Source organism: Thermobia domestica, chromosome 2 (assembly GCF_964235325.1).
Source record: "Thermobia domestica chromosome 2, izTheDome1.hap1.1, whole genome shotgun sequence".
Taxonomy (NCBI): Eukaryota; Metazoa; Arthropoda; class Insecta; order Zygentoma; family Lepismatidae; genus Thermobia; species Thermobia domestica.
The window spans coordinates 95,246,129-95,258,810 of NC_137455.1; the positions used below are offsets into that span (position 1 = coordinate 95,246,129).

General features: G+C 35.6%; 1 protein-coding gene across 3 annotated transcripts in view; it reads left to right on the plus strand.

The window, feature by feature from the left end:
* The first annotated feature begins 674 nt into the window (after positions 1–674).
* Positions 675–12,682, plus strand: part of Cbp53E (Calbindin 53E) — a 716,107-nt gene continuing 704,099 nt past the window's right edge. For 2 of the 3 annotated variants that reach the window (XM_081744047.1, XM_081744052.1), the window contains exon 1: positions 675–1,152. The gene's annotated coding sequence lies outside the window, so the exon portion shown is untranslated. The remainder of the gene's footprint in view (positions 1,153–12,682) is intronic. The other variant, XM_081744043.1, reaches the window with a different exon arrangement.

Consider the following 12,682-nt stretch of genomic DNA (forward strand, 5'->3'; position numbering starts at 1 on the left):
CTTGTCTAAAAATTTCGAGACGAGACTAAGGACTAGTCTCGGCGTTGGTTCCATTCCTAATTTTTATAATGATATCTCTGAACCCTGGCATAACAAATTGAAGGAACTAGGGATTTAAAAGAGAAGTGTCACTGAAATTTCAAAGCAGATAAGAAATCTCCTTTCTTTCCTCGATTTTAGAGAAAAAGTTGAGTATACTTGTATGAAAGTCTCAGGGTTGATACCTTCTTCATTTTTCTTTGTTATTTAAACGAAATGGCTATGCATACCAAAATGCATTTAATGAAAATGCGCTTACTATTTATTTACAATGGGATTATTATTTAGCCCAAGTTCAAAATTCCTATTTAATAATGAAACTATGGTCATTTCAGGTCATTTAAACAAACCAAGAGTCTATTCGTTAGGAAACAGATTCTGCTGCTTGTTTTGTTTGATCACGTGATATTTCATTCATCTCTATCCGGTCTGGATATTCTGTCAACTGACTTCACCCCCCGTGAATTTCTCTCTCTAAGCCAGTCCAAGTGCAAGGCCTCGACGAGCAAAATACGATTGCGTGGTAAAATTTCTCTCTCCCTCTCTATTCTGTCGCACCACCACCATCTGAAAGAGTAAACCACGCATGCGCGGAAGTAAAGGTGTGCTGTGTTCGATAGATAGCAAAGCATGGGTTTTGCAGAGTTCAGCAGATAACGTTCTCGCGCGCGACGAATAAGTAGTTTTGTTGGCGCGAGTCAGCTGTTGGTTTGTTTAGACTTTGATAGGAGACTGGTTCGTGTTACTCTTTACAAAAGAGCTTGAACTCTAGCCGTAACAGTTAGTTTAGTTTATTATTCGCACGGGAACAGGTGTTACGTTTATTTTTTTCGTTCCATGTAAGAATCATACAGAAAACATTAACAATTGCCACGTTTGCCGTCGCAAGACGTTAGCTTAGTTATTAATTTACTTGTTCTAATCTCTTCCCAGTTCTTTCGGCTTCCTTTTCCCTCTTTCTATTATCTTTATTTGTAGTTATTTTCTTCCTGACTTTCTTTCTGTCTCTCTTCCTCTCTCTCTCTCTTTCAATCTAGGCGGTCCTTCACTAGCAGCTGTTTTGATTGAAGGACTTCTACGCACCTGTTTTATCATCACCTGTTGGCTGGAACGGTATGTAGATTTCTTTTGTTTTTTTAATGATACCCTGTTTTAAAACTGTTACTCTCTTTCTATCGACCTTATTATTTTTAAGTTCCTAATTTTTTTTCATGTTCTTCAAAATGTCGCAAATATTTTCTATCAGACGGTTACTAGATTTATATGAATGAATTCGTCAAGATCTCTCAAACTAACAGATTACTTTGTTATTGTTTTGTAATAAAACAAGATAAGAAATAGGACCTTACCTGGCATCTCTACGACATACTAGTAGGTCCTATATAAAAATTGTCGTTGTTGTATGACATGGTATTGTAAGAAAATTGATTCAAAACAGTTCTATCGAAGATATCACGCATACATACCAAATTATTTTTTATAAATATATGATTCTTTTGCCATTATTAGCTTTATTCAATGTTAGAATTAATCTTATGCAAAAATTAAACAAAGTTTTCCTTCTAAATATTGTTTTCATCATAATTTTCATTTACTGTTCCGTCAGGAGCTGAAAAACGAAAATGGCGGGAAAGTTTCCATCTACACGTCTGATTACTTAAAAAAAGTTTCGGAACTGGTCCTCAGACAGATATATAATACTAAATTCATCTGCCGCCTAATTATAATATTTAATGCCTAAGTATTTCAACATTTTTGGGTGTGTGATGCCGATACGGCTGAATAGAGTAGAATTGAGCTTTAAATCCTTACTCTTCAAATATATTTTGTTTATCATGGGCAGAAACCTTAAAATATGAAAAAAAAAAAAACTCAGTGTACAAGATTTTTCTTCTTTTTTCACAATCTACTCAATATTACGTTACAACCGACTTTATAATAACATTTCCCTTTCAGTCATGGGCGCCCGAAGAAAATTTTCTAAGGGGGGCTCATTTCCTTAGTTGTTATATTACGTTTGGTATTTTTTTATTATATTAAGAAAATCTTCAAAAATTTAATAGATTTTCGTGAGCCAGAGGGGAGCTCGGGCCCCACTCTGCTCTCCCCTTCGGGCGCCCATGCTTTCAGTTTTATGGGAAACTTCTTACCCTAGCCGTCTTAGCATGTTTCATTGTATATAGCATTCTTGCTCTAGTCAAGAAGCTACATGTCTAGGATTCCATTTCCGGTATCTTTTTTAGTGCTAAACTAAATTTCACTAAAATACCTTATAAATAAAATATAAGTATTTTAATAGTTATAATTTAATTAATATTTTCATAGTCCACATATCTCGAAGGTGAAGAAACTCGAGTCCGTTAGCCATGTTTCTACTTATTACTGAGTTTCATAGCATTATTTTCTTCAGTTTCCAGAAATAATCCAAAAAATAATATATTCAGATAGGTATCTTTTTAGTATTTATAAAATGCTATAATCCAGATTAGTGATTGTACTTAAAATGTTCCATATTCTTAAGCAGTAAATCAGCATATAATATAAATTGCAGTTATAACTTACAAACTTATTTTTAAAACTGGGTTTCAAAATTTTATTTTTTTTAAATAATTTATTTGTTTTTCAATATTTTGAAAAACAATGTGAAATCACACTTTAAATGTCAACGATCAGGCTTAAAGAGGAAAACCTCTTCTTTCAGGTTGTGAAACACTGATATTTACTGATAACAGTGATCTATGGTCTACAAAACGAAAAACTTTCTTTCTATCCCACGAACTTTATTGGTTGATTTTTATAGGGAAGTTACCGCATTTCAGAAATGTCAACTGTTTGTCCCTATCACGCAAATTTTCTTTTTTTTAATGAAAGGTATTTATTATAGTTATAACATTTACTCTTAAGAATTACTACATGTTCAACTCAACTAAAAGGTGGTAATTGATGATTTCTTTGAGTATTTTGCATAATGAACACAACTTTTCAGAACCCAGTAGTAATAAACTACTATTACTTGTGCTCCTGTACCTTTGGTACTTTTTTAAGGATTTTTTTAGGGTTCTGATTGAAGTGCTTACCATGATCAGGGTTTTCAGCCGCTAGGTTTTTCGGAACGGAATCACAGTAAGAGTTAAGGAATTGGATCTTGAGAGAAATACTACAACCTAAATATTCGTGTTCTTTCAACAATTGCTTTACGAGATTCCTATACTTGTCAGATTTCGTCTCTCTTAAAGCCAGACGATCATCAAATAGCACAGGATAAAAACCGTTCGCCCACTCCGTTAAACCCCTTGAGCAAGTAATATAACAAATGTAAGGAATCGTAACTTTGTCCTAACCCCTACCTTGCAACTAATTCAAAGATGATAATGGTTTGCAATTAAAAGAGTGAAGTTTGTTCTTTGAGACTCAAATTTCAATTCACCACACAGATAACGGAAACTATCTGGACGTAATGTTTAACATGACACACACAAACGAAAACTATTACTTGAAAAATGGCATGGCAGTTATTCAAGGAGTATACAGAGAACTGAGGCAGTTGAAGAGTGCAGTAATTACACTGAGAAAAAAATGTAGGTGGTGTACTTAGAAAGATAGGTTACATGCGTGATTCCTGTAGTTTTTGACTTAACGAACAGCAGACGTATAACTGAAAACGCGTGTTTTATAGTACTTTCTGTATAAGTGTTCCATCTATACTTACTTTCCGTATGAAACAACATAGGCAGTCAGGATCTCACATACAAATGGACGTATATAACATATAGTTGACGAAGGTAACATAAGTATATGTATGTGATATACGGAAAACTGTTAGATGTCCGACATCCTGCAACGGCATGATGTAACATCTAAGGGTAGTGCCTATGTAGCATAGGGATAACGTATGCTCCGTACTGATTTCTATAGTAAGCAATAGGATACCGTATATTTGTACAATATACCGCTGTCCGGAGAACGGATTTTTCTCTGTGTAGGCAGGAAACGTAAAAAGTTGCTATACGTCTTTACCAAACTGTGCTTCCGTACTTCCACAAATCAAACATAAACTCAACACAGGTCTGTACACTATCTTTAATTCGTTGTTTGGATTGAATTTTAGCGTCCCTTTCAATACGGAGGTTATGTAATATATGTACTTGCAACTTAAAACGTAGAATCCGAACTACATGGGATCCCGCCGGAAATGGAACCCAGATCTTCCGCGCCCAAGATGCATACAATAAGACAGCGGTTCTCAAATTTGTTGTTATCGCAACTCACATTAAATAATAAAAAGTATTTTATGGTCCACTTACTTTTATTCAAATACACATTAACGTTCTATGTAATGGTGATTTGTTTCAAAGCAATTAAATTTTGTAAATGATATCTCTAATTCCGGTTCGTTCAATAACAATTCGTACGAGTGATTAACATGGAATTTATTGGAGATGATGTGAACATCCCGAGCGACAAAGGTTACAAAGTAGAGCTCGATGCTTAAATTAAATCAAAATTCAGTTGGTTTCTTTTAAGTCTGTCGTAAATACCTCACTTTCAAATTAAACTGTAATGTAAATTTATGAATATAGTGGTCCTGTCGGTACGAGAATATCAGTCGGTGACGATCAAGCAAGTGTAATGTAAATTTCTTTCTCAGTATCATATGAAATTGTACACATGCGCAAAAAGGATTAAAGCGCTTCCATAGAAAGGTAACGGAGAGCTAACACTACTCGCGACCCATGCCCTACCCCGTGAAAGATTTTGACTCACCCACTCTCTTTCCGTCCTCTCTACTGACTGTATAATAGGGCAGAGCTCTGAGGAATCACTTAGTTTTCACCTCATTAACAAACGCTTCCAATTTTTGTTTTCTGAATAGTACTTCACAATATATGATTCTGCATCAAAATAAAATTTTCACAATTAAAAGGAAAAAACTTCACTTGGCCCACTAAAAGAAGGGTCCGCGACCCACCAATGTAGTTCGGTAGTTCGGATTTTCAAATTGTTTGGATTTTCGAAAATGACCAAGAAAATGCAATTTAGGCTTAAATATACTGTACGGTATGCTCTAACGCAACGATAAATGAACGAAGCAACTAACGCAACAATAAATGAACGAACAACAGCACAACGCACTCAACCTTGATCACTGACACTGATCGACTGAAGGACACACTAAGGTCATTGCCTCGGTCCCCCGACGGAAAACCCTATTGTTTGTTTATCGCTAGCGCTAAGACAAAATGTAAAAAGCTTCTAGGGACCGTGTTCGGATTTTTGACGTTTCGGATTATCGACGTCCTACTGTACATATTCTTATACCCAGTGGCGTATTTACGATTTTGTTTCGGGAGGGGTTTTGATAACTTTCGGGGGGGCTTTGCCTGGAAATGTGAAAATTCTGCAACATATTTCATTTACTTTACTATACTAAGTAAGATTTCGGGGGGGCTTAAGCCCGAAAGCCACCCCCCTAAATACGCCACTGCTTATACCTATAAAACTATACATGATAGCAATATTTTGATAGCTAATCTGGATTACTCATGTAAAGAGACTGCAGAATCATGCAAAATTCTGTCCTAGGCAAAACATGCATAGATCAGCATAATTTTATAGCTGTGCACTGAATCGATGGCAGTTTCAGAGCTTTATAACTTGTACTGTGCCTAGGCACCTACTTTTGGAACTTCTGAGACAGATCACAATGTGTCGTATTCTATTTTTTAAAATGGATCCAATAGACTAATGGTTCTCATACTGGAAGCTCCTTCTGAAGACCGAGGACAATCAAGGAGCATAGGCTACTGAAATAAAATGAAACGTGAAACTTTTTAAACAGCGAAGGCGTCATATATATATATATATATCGGGTGTTGCAAAATAAGTGTTACAACTCTTGGGAGGTGACTCCTACCACTGAGACAAGAAAAAAAGTTCTCTTGAACTTTCGCCTATCGGACATAGTTTCAGATCTACAAGGTGCCGAAAGCGTGGGAAAATGACTTTCGGACGCCAATAGTTCGGAAACTATCTAACATAAAGAGGGCGGGTAAAAAATTCACTGAAGAAGTCATATCTGCTGTATTGAATTTTGCATGTTTCACAATCCTACCATGCACGCGCAAGGGATTCCCCAAAGGAACGTAGGGATTCCCGGATAATCTGCCAAATGAAAATTGGTCTAAATGGATATGAATTGATAGTGTTTCTAGCAGGTAACAATAATTCGTTTGTATTAAGTCGATATCTGGAACAAATACAAAATGGCGGACACCTTCATGCAAGTTGTGTGTGGTTGCATAATCGCCAGGTACGGATGCTGGCCAACAGTGAAGTTCTGAGTATTAAGTGTAGCGAATTTGTTCTCAAATGCTCTAGAAAGACATCTGGAGTGTCGGTAGAGCACAACAGATGAAGCAGGGTGGTTCACATGTGTGGAAACACGTAACGAAAAATGCCCAGAAATGCACTCATACTAAGTAAGCGTGAGTTCAAAGCGTCGGAAATGTAAGGAATAGCATCAAGAACATGAAAGCCATTGCCGATTCACCATAATATTCCATCAATCAGACGCAATATGATGTGCACGGTTGCATACCAATAAGGACGCAACAACTGAGACCAAGTTGAAATTGTGCAAGGGGACTCACTAAGAAACTGAGTAAACTAAATGAATGTCTCTAGTGGGATTTGTTATCGCATGAACCAGCATTTGTTATCGCATAAACAAGTTGCTAATTTAAGGAAAAATGACCAAAGAGGAATTGAGTCATAATTGAACTTGGGTCTTTCTTCCAGAAAAGTCCTCAATTAGTACAATCAATATGTAGTTCAGAAAAGAGTGCATGACTTGCACAAATGCTCTGCTCACAGTGAGCACACCTGACAAAGGCAATCGAGTTACACTTGACACATCTGTAGTTAACAATTCCGTCAAAGCAGTAGTCGTAAGGAGCGATCTATTTAATTTTGTGCTGGTTAATGATAAAGCAAAAATGGTTATACCGTTGGAGTTAGGGTAAAATTTGCTATTAATAAGGTGTCAATGTTATGCGTTTTGTTTAAAACTTTTGTCTGCTTCAAAATGGCGGATTTGAACATGGCCGCCATCAAGGCAACTCTTACCATAGACCTAATATTTATCCACCTGCTTTTTATTTAATTATTATCATTAAAACAAAATTTACAAGGTGGGGTAAAGGACTAATACATATGCTGCAACAATATTTAATTTCCCTGTAACTTTTTACCAATTGTGCGTAACTCAAAATTAACGTGACCATTGTTCTTCTGATTAAATTTGCGCCTTAAATCATGTATCACATGACCCTATTCCTATTTTAAAAACTTAACCTTAATTCAAAATGGCGGATTTCAAGATGGCCGCCGTCAGGTATACCCTTACTATATGACTTCCCCCTAGTCCTAATATATACCCATATATTTGTTATTCACCTTTTGTCGTTACAAGAGGTCTTACAGAGCTTTTACCTCCAACTGTATGAAGACTATTCTGTACTTCCATGTGATGTTCTGGTAGCTGTATCTCCTACACCCCTGGAGCTTCGCACCTACAACTTCACTGAAATACTGACCACATTTAGTACTACTTTCTCATATGTGTCTCAATCAGCAACTCGATTCACCCAAACGTAAGGTTTACTTGTCAGTATGTTCTGATGGAAACATTTTTAAGTTACAGTAACATAAATACTAGAATATCCACAAATAACTTCGCAATTACTCTCCCTTTTCGGAGTTCCACTAATAGATCCTGTCTAGCATTAAATATTCAGGCCTTTGGTTAAATTACCTCCTAAATATATTGTAATATGCACATAACACAAAGTGCAAAAAGCAAAGCATTTTAGCAACAATGCTGAAAAAAGTCATTTGACACAATTTTACTCTATATTCTAAGTTTTACGTATAATTCGATTATTGAAAAAATGAAATGAAATCTTTGAGTTTTACGTCCCACGGTTATGCCGGTTAGGCTAAAGGAGACGGTGATGATGAGTGATGAATGAAATGGTGGAATGAAGAAAGTGTGAGGAAACGGGAAAACCCCGAGAAAACCCACGCACACGGTGTTTGTCCACCACAAAGTTCACTTGGCGAGGGCTGGGATCGAACCCGGGACCCCAAGCACCAGAGGTGAACGATCTACCACTGAGCCACCGCGGCCCAATTCGATTATTGTGTCACTCTGGTCACAAGTAGTTGTAATTTACATGTATGTACACGATGCGTAACCATCGTAGGACTGCTAAACTATTACTATAAATTCAAAATAGAATAGAGCAGTATCATTTGGGCTTCAGAAAGGGGAGTCTTCTCTTCAACTCCCCCCGCCTCTATCCAGAAGAAAATATGAAATGACGTTACTGGAAAGAGTAGGGATGATACCGAGACTGAGACGATATCGAAACTCAGCATAACGAGATTTATTTGAGACAAGATCGAAAGCATGATAGACACTTGTCATTCGAGACGACACTGATACGAGACTAACCTCAGTCTCGAAAGTTTCGGTCTCGTTTCGAGCATAGACACCTAATCATAACTATATATAAAACTACATGAACTGACTTAAATTAAAGAGGTACTTCCGGTTGACGTGGAAAGTTGAAATTTGGCATGATTGTAGCTTTCCGGAACTAACATACAGAAAAAAATTGCGAAAAGTGAATATTTTTAATTTTTAGGGGATCTAAAGAAGGGATAAAGAATTTCCCCCATGTCATTTAAATAGGCCTTTTTTGGACATATAATCTCATGTTTTAAGTACTTGGAATTGGAATAAACACTTGACATTGTGCACGCTTGTACGCTTTACGTAGGTAAATCAGTAAAAATAAAAAAATCCAACTTAGATTTGTTTTATGAGGGAACTGAAAAATCTTTCCCATGTTATTTGTATGGGACGTCTTCTATACCCCAAAATGTTTAGGCACTTTCGGCAGGATTAGAACGATGAAATTAGGCGTGATTGTAGCCTTCCGGGACTAACCTACAAAAAAATTGCCAAAACTGAATATTTTTAATTTGTAAGGGGACTAAAGGGGGATGAAGAAATTCCCATGTTATTTAAATGGGCGTTTTCTTGGGAAACATAATCTTACTTTTCAGATAGTTGAAATAGGAAAATAAACTTGAAATTCGGTAGAATTGTGTGTTTAAAAGGTGCGAGGCCGTTGGCCGAGCAAAGGCTAGGGTGTAGGGGCGAAGCGCCCAGCTGGGAAAATTTAGGAAATATGGAGAGCAAATGCACGAAATTTACTGTTGATGCTAAGGCTGATACATAAGAGATGCGAGGCCGTAAGCCGAGTAAACGCGCGGGACTGGGGGCGGACCCCCAGCTAGCCAAAGGATAGTCTTGAATAAAATTCTTTGTTGTTAAATTATATGAATGATAGTGGAACAATTATCCGTGAATTGCAGTAATCATAGTTACGTATATACACGGGAGGATAGGCAAAATGACATTTCTGGAAACGTGCTACATCGAAAGTACTTTGAACAACATAGAATTTTGAGTTGGGATTCAAGATAGTTTATTTTCTTCCCAGTCATTTTAATTACTGAAAGAGCATGTTGCCAACATATTCCGAAACCGAATTTTGTGAGGCAAACAAATAAGGTTTCAACCTCTTCATATGATATTCCCACTTAGTACAGGGATAATACATTGAAAGATGTGCTTAAAAGTTTTTGTTTTACTACAACCCTTTAATAAGTAAAGTTACGACTTTTTAAAAAAAAGAAGACAAGAGTAGACTAGAGGCTAAAATTTCATCACAAAATCAATAAAAGAGAAAGAGCATTAAATTAAACAAGAGAATTGGAGGGACATCAAAAAGCACTTTAGATTAAAAATGTGTAACAAACTGTATACTAATATTTAAAAAAAACACAAATAAAAGTACTACAAACATTTTTCTCGCCTCTCTTTTTTAATCTCTACACGAAGTGTAGTTTGAGATTTATTTGTAGGGAAATTACACATTCAGTGCGTTATCTGGTATGTGGAATTGAATAACACTGATTCAACAGGAAGGAAATAATCTATTGTAGCGGAGTTGATTGATTAGTTTAATTGTATAGTCAGTACTGAGGCTATATTGGAGAAGATCTTTGCTTAAAGTGGGATCCGAATCACTAGTTCCATCAAAGTTCAATGAATCAATCAGTAGTCTAATTTTATCCAGGGTTTGATACAACCACTCATGATTGAATCTTCAAACACATAGACAGAAAACGCGAGCGTCAGTCACTTAGCTAGAAAAGGTACGCGGCCTACACTACCCCAGTCAATAACGAAGTGGGAAAATAAAAAGAGGAAATGACAGGTTGCCAAATGATACTACTTATACATTTTTAGTTTCATGGAATTTATATCAATACGACGTACGTTGGCCCTCGAGACTGAGATCGAGACAAGCTTCCCTGTTGATCGAGACGAGACCCAGACTTAGAATGCGTTTCTCGGCTCGAGACGAGAGCGAGATCGAGACAGATATTTATCGACCGAGATGAGACTGACACTGCATGAAGTCTCGTCTCATCGAATGTCGACCCCATCCTTAGAAAAGAAGTTTATTCGTTAGGTGTTTCAGGATATTGAGTTATTTAAAAATTTAGTCACAGTGGTAACAAGTAAAAACGAAGTTAAAAAATAAATATAAAAAGCAGATCAATTTCCAGGGAAATCGATATTACTTTTCTGCATACTTTGTGTAATGAAGCCATAAATACTCAGATCTTGCATACTTGATCTCTCTAACCCCAACTGTTAATTTCTCTCTCTTCATTCGGTTCCGTATTTTTCTAACTTTCCATGCATCCTTTTGAAACACAAGAACAATAACTGGCCATTCTATTCTTGCCATATTGACCCCGCATAGCTGCATTAGAAAAGTGGTCTAGAACAGTGATTTTTAAGCTGTGATCTTCGAGGTATGTCCTTGTGGTCCTGTTAGATTGAACATTACTCTAAAAGTGAATTGCATGTCACACGCCGTAGCTGAGAATCACAAACAGGATATACGTTATACTGTTTTATAAGGTAAAGCTTATACAAAATCTAATAGCTTAAATTGATATACTAATATAAAATATTCTTGATAGCTTTCAATTATTTAAGAAGAAACTAATATGTATTTTCTTAAATTAATAGTATTATAAATTTAAGGGAATTTTAATTATTACTATTTTTAAAATACATAAGTATTGTGGTATATGATCGAAAAGCTGAAGAAAAAGCTATAAATTTGTTTTAAAAAAGAGGACAAGAGTAGAGTGGTTGGTAAAACATTCTGAATACTAAAACTGGGTCTCGTTTCACAAAAGCTTAAGAAACACTGGTCTGAAAAAAAAAACGTACCGGCGAGGAGAATGTTCAGACAAGTCAAGACTTCGACACGATCGCTTTTTGTTGCTGCTACTATCGAAATTATTTTTTTAAAAAAAATGTGTGAAAGAACAATACTTTTCATTGTACGGTAGAGATATGAAATTTGCGTAGCTAATTTATAAAGAAGAACATATTATGCTAGGGAGTTTTCTTTTAAACACAGTTTTTTTTAATAATAGTGTATCGATTAAAAAAAGAAATAGATGAAGAAACATGGAGATGGGGAAAGTTCAGAATGTGTGCTCGTTACGATTTTATACCGAGATATAAATATCGAGAGATCTAAGATCGGTGTACTCGTCCTAACATAAAAAATACGGTCGAATTCACAGATTTCTGCTTGATAGATAAACCAATTGCGAAAAGGTCTCTGTGCAGATAAAGTAGCAGAAAGGAGGATAATGTAAAAACAGGATTTTCGGGAGGTGGGTAGTAAGACCTCAGATAGGATTGGCTTAGCACAGGAGGGATTTCAATAGTTCGCTTTTTTTCTCTAAGGTTTCTTCAGCCTTAGAGAGATAGAAAAAAAATGATGGTTCGATATTACTATTTATACCTATTTTTGTTTGTAAAATCTATAAAAAAGGAGACTTAAAGAGGAGGAAAGTGATGGAAGTTTATCATGATTCACGCAAAGCTAAATTGAATGATGAAATCAGGCGACGGTCACGGTTTGTGCAGTTCAATTGTAATAAGAAATGATTTTATATGGTTATTTACGTATATATTTTGCAAAGTTGTAGCAAACAGTTCAATTTTTTCAATCATAATTTAATTTATTTATTTTGTAGTATATTACTTGATAATGCTGTTAGATTGACTATTTTATTATATATATTCTTATACGTATATAATAAATATAAATCCTCAGCTACAACTATAACTTTACACTTAGTTTTCTTTTTTGTTTTTCCTTCTTTCTTTATTTAACTAATATTTGTTGGTGATTTGAAGAGCAACCCGCATTATGCTTTATTTTTTCCAAATTATGCTTTATTGTTAATCACAATCATTGTTTTACATTAATCGCGTATAATATATAATATTTACTGCACACTAAATATTCTAAATATTTTGATCAATTTATTAATATTTTATGCAACCAAATTCATATTTAATGAACTTTCTACTTAATGCACTGTAAAGAGAAATGCTATACTGAGTCAGTTTTTTTTATCACTTGTGTGTGCCTTAGAGGTGCATATATACAGAAAGGAAAAGTAAAAG